The 5,126-nt window shown below is 41.4% G+C and overlaps 1 non-coding gene across 1 annotated transcript; it reads right to left on the bottom strand.

Moving 5' to 3' along the window:
• Window positions 1-1,013: 1,013 nt before the first annotated feature.
• Window positions 1,014-1,085, bottom strand: trnae-cuc (transfer RNA glutamic acid (anticodon CUC)). Its single transcript has one exon. It is a non-coding gene; the product is annotated as a tRNA-Glu (tRNA).
• Window positions 1,086-5,126: the final 4,041 nt, after the last annotated feature.

Here is a 5,126-nt window from a genome sequence, read left to right as displayed (position 1 = left end):
TGTGGCAGTGAGGGTGTCTTTGAGTACTACTGAGGCCCATTAGTGGCTGGGTGCAATACTGTTAAGGCTCTGAAGAGAAATCACTATTTATAACAGATTTTCTAACTTATTTCATTGTGTTGTATATTATGACCGTGAGTTAGCCTAGTGTTCTTTAAATTCGTTTCTTAAGACAAGGAACTTGTCCTTGTCTTAAGAAACGAATTTAAAGAATAGTTTCAATAGGTAGACATAATGAACTTTCACTACATAGTTAGCCTAGTGGTTAGCGTGTCTGCCTCCTGACTGGGAGATCATGATTTCTACTCGTGGTTGGACCAAAGACCATCATTAAAATGGTACCTACTACCGTCTGGCAAGGCACGCTGCAATACAGATGCAAGTGGGGAAGTCAAACTGTCAAAGTGACCAGAGGACCAACCCCCACTGTAATCCTGGCTGTATACATGAGAGGCTGAGGGCTATCGAAATGGAGATTGGTGCTGCACCCATACACCTAGTACTGGGACAGGAGACTGCCTGGGAAGACCAGATTCTGGCATGAAAGGGACTTTGACTTTGTTGTATATTACATGTGCACATGAAATGGATTTGTACGTGAAGCCAGCTTGTGGGAAACAACTTTTCTAACCGAGGAAATAGCTTTGGTGTGCAGCAATTTATATGCAATATATTAGAACAACGAGTTTTTCAAGTTTTTTTTTTTTTGCTCATTTATCAAACATGCTCTTTGAGGCCCTCCTTTGACAGCTCATTTGGTAGTGTGGAGGACTGTAGGTGCTTTTGATGGCTGTCGTTATGTCACTGGTTTGAATGTGCCTTGAAGAATGTGTTTGTTTTGACATTTTAATAATAATGTTCCCCGTGGGTAAGAGGGAACAGTATTTTCTTTAATTAGTGATAGAATTAGCTGATTTTTAAAGCCTTTAATTTTCTGTAAAGCTGCTTTGCAACAATGTCAATTGTTAAAAGAGCATGAAAATCAAATGGACTATCATAATCCAACATGGCTTTTCCCTGACCGGGAATCGAACCCGGGCCGCGGCGGTGAGAGCGCCGAATCCTAGCCACTAGACCACCAGGGAGTGAAAACTCTGGACTGTAGGCAAACTCTTTGCAGTACCACTGAGAGCCACCAGAGGTTGTGGGAAATATTTTTCGAATTTGTCTGCCGAAAGTACCTCTGTGGTCCTCTAGTGGCTTGGTGCAGTATTTGTGAGGCATCTGCAAAAATAAAATGAGCCGACATTTTTTGTTACATCTTCACAAATTATTCTCGGGGAGAATCATCGTGTTCTGTCATGTTTACAAGTTCGATTGGCCTTGATATCTCGCCCAGTATTAATGTACTTTCTCTGATATGTTGCTCCTTCAGCCAGCGTATTGTACTGATATTATAACTCGCAAACAAATGAGTTCAGTGATGGCATTAACCACGGCAACTAACCCGAACTAAATTTCATACCAGTTGCCTATGGACTGCATGTCCTTATCTAACCCTCAAAGAACTCATCGAACGCTCAGAGAACCTAGCCGGAACATTGTCATAGGTTTTCCAAAGTTTTCTTGTGTTGCAATAGCGAGGGGAACTTTAATACAACCAAACAGGAACATTCTCCAAAGGCTCTCCGAAGGTTCCTACTTTACAAATGTTCGAAGAACGTTCCATCAACCAACACGTGCAATCAAAAACTAACGTTATAGACACATAAAACTTCCTGTAAAGCCCAAGGACAACCAAACAAACCTTCTTTACTGAGTATGACAGTAATTATTGATCTGACTGTGTAAATCACAATGGTCATAATCGTGATATGCTGTCATGTGGTTATTCAGCAGTTAAAAGAAAAGTGTTAACATTTAAACTTTATGTCACTTCATTACCAGCAAAAGCTGACATCAATTTTCAGATCTTGATGTTAATATTTGGGTATAATTACACGGTTTGGCCACAAGATGTCAGTAAAATACCACAAGATGCTCCTGCGCTTGCACTGTGCCCTGACTGAGGAATCCTCTTCATGCTCTCATCTCTGTGAAATCCACTGGGAAATATGTGTCGACAAAGGCTACAGCTTTTTACCATTTGAATCAGTCGGAATAGGAAATAAAACATCAAAGTCCGAAATACTAAGAAATCTTCTTCTGGCTGCTCCTGATTAGGGGTCGCCACAGCAGATCTTTCATCACGATTGCTCCCTGTCTTCCACATCCTTCTCTACCACACCTGCCACTTTCATGTCCTCTCTCACCACCTCCATGTGTCTCCTCTTTGGCCTTCCTCGTTTTCATTTGCCTGGCAGCTCCATCTTCAACATTCTCCTTCCCACATGCTCTGCATCTCTTCTCAGGATGTGCCCATACCATTTCAGTCTCATCTCTCTTAGCTTAATTCCCAAGCTCGCCACATGTGCTGTCCCTCTGATGTACTCGTTCCTTATCCTGTCCAACCTTGTCACTCCCATTGCAAACCTTAACATCCTCAACTCCGCCACCTCCAACTTTGCCTCCTGTCTCTTCGTTAAGGGTATGGTCTCCAATCCATACATCACATCTGGTCTCACTACTGTCTTATACATCTTACCTTTCATTTTTGCTGGGACTTTCCTCTCACAGATGACTCCCGAAATCCTTCTCCAACTGAAATCCTTCCCTGCCTGCACTCTCTTTCTCACCTCACTATCGCAGCCCCCATTTTCCTGCACAGTTGGCCCCACATACTTGAATTCACCAACGTTCTTTACGTCTACTCCTTGCATCTTCACTACATTCTCATCCCCATTCTCATTGAGGCCATGTATTCTGTCTTGCTACTGCTCACCTTCATTCCTCTTCGTTCCAATGCATACCTCCATCTCTCCAAACCAGGGCTTTACATTAGCACCCGCCCACTCGCCAAATGCGGGTAAAATTTGGCTTTGGCGGGTAATAACTTTAGTCCCACTCGCCACTTTGGCGGGTGGTTTATTCTGTGGTATGACAATATATTTTAATTGTAGTTTTCTCTGAAGGCATCTGATATAATAAACGCATTGCAATGTAATATTAGGGTAGACTGAGTACAGTTGAGACAGTTTTTGCTTTCTCATTTTCCACACACAAATTAGACTCTGAAAAGACACTAAACAAAAATGTTTTTGAGACATAATATATCCTCAATATGTGTGCTAATATATAACCAAGAAATTATATCTCTAAGGTGTTTAAATTTTACGTAATTAATCAAAAACAAAAGGTGCACTTTTGTCTCAACTGTACCCATACTCTACACATATGGTGTACAGTTGAGACAGTACCATGGTACAGTTGAGACACCATTAAAAACACTGGAAATCTGACATCAGTGCAAATGCAATTTTATTCCTTTTAATGATTGCAATTTTATTTTGCTTAATTTATCTTATTTCTTTAAAAATGTAATAGTTTACAACTCATCACTTCATATAAACCTTCAATATTTAATAGATTAACGCAACTATAATAATAGCATAACTAGAACAACAAACAGTAACAGAAAACTAGAACAAAAATTTATCTTTTTTTAATGACAGTATCTGGAACTCCTCTGCCACCTGCCTGAGTGACTTCCCTTCCTCTACAACTCTTGAAGCCCTCTCTAACACCTGGGCTGGCACTCCCCTATTTGTTGTTCTAATTCTGATGCGCGGCATCCTGTAACAGGCATAGCACAAAAACAAATAAATAAATAAATATCAAATAGGCTATAGAACACATTCTCTCTTGTTCTCTCTCTCTCTCTCTCTCTCTCTCTCTCACACACACACACGTGCGCTTGATGAAGTAACATTTCTATACATAACAGTTTTATGTGATGCCTTAATGATAATGCAGATTAAAAACTTGCTAGGTAGATAAAAACTAGCTAACAAGTGTAATCCATATATCTTTTAGTGTTTTGAGTGAGCTCTGTAAGTACATATACATGACCTGTCTCAACTGTACTTGTTTTACCACGTTATATTTCACTTCATACTCTGATGTCTTGATAACATTCATGCAATACAAATGTATAAATAAATAGTAGAGAGTTCAAATATAAATAAACATTACAAATTAATTCACAGATGTCTTCTCATCTCATTATCTCTAGCCGCTTTATCCTTCTACAGGGTCGCAGACAAGCTGGAGCCTATCCCAGCTGACTACGGGCGAAAGGCGGGGTACACCCTGGACAAGTCGCCAGGTCATCACAGGGCTGACACATAGACACAGACAACCATTCACACTCACACCTACGCTCAATTTAGAGTCACCAGTTAACCTAACCTGCATGTCTTTGGACTGTGGGAGAAACCGGAGCACCCGGAGGAAACCCACGCAGAAACGGGGAGAACGTGCAACTCCGCACAGAAAGGCCCTCACCGGCCCCGGGGCTCGAACCCAGGACCTTCTTGCTGTGAGGCGACAGCGCTAACCACTACACCGCCCCTAGACTTCAATTGCTTTTTAAAAAATGTATGCCCTTTTCAATAGCAAAATACTAGACGGTTATTGGATAAAACCGACTAAAACGCTCCATTCGGAGACTGAGCCTCACTGGAGATGGGAGTCAATAAGAGGGGCGGGACAAGACTTCCCGAGAGGAGGCTCATCTCCAGCTGCTGATTGGAGGAGGAGCTGTGAACGCGGCTGGGCTGCTCATGATTGACAGAAAGCAGTCAGAGGCGGTACATCATGTTGTGAATAAAATGTGAACATAATAAGTTTGCTACCCGTTTTCATTTCCGTTCGAAAATACAACCAATGATCAAAACAATAGTGTCTTGTGTTCACGTTAGCCTATAGTCTGGTAGCAAAATAGCTCAAGTCTCGTCAGCACCCAATAACTTCATAAACAACAGGTCACGACTGTCCAGCCTTTTCTGATCTGAAATGCACCAAATCAAATCGAGAGAGAGAATAAAAGAGTTTGTGCCGCCTGGAAAACGAAAATCCTATCTAGCTAAGTGGCTTCAACTGTTGTTGCTTGAAATGCTAATTAAAATTGCACTGTTAATGATCATAAGCATTCCGGCACATAACTGTCAGTGACTGGCAAAATTAACTCCCCTTCTTCCCTCTTTCTCTCACTTGCTGACTTTCCAAAGCTGAGTTTGGTTTGTTTT

This window comes from Neoarius graeffei, chromosome 22, assembly GCF_027579695.1.
Source record: "Neoarius graeffei isolate fNeoGra1 chromosome 22, fNeoGra1.pri, whole genome shotgun sequence".
NCBI classification, from domain to species: domain Eukaryota; kingdom Metazoa; phylum Chordata; class Actinopteri; order Siluriformes; family Ariidae; genus Neoarius; species Neoarius graeffei.
The sequence above is the reverse complement of the archived record's forward strand: the minus strand, read 5'-3'. Positions and strand labels throughout refer to the sequence as shown.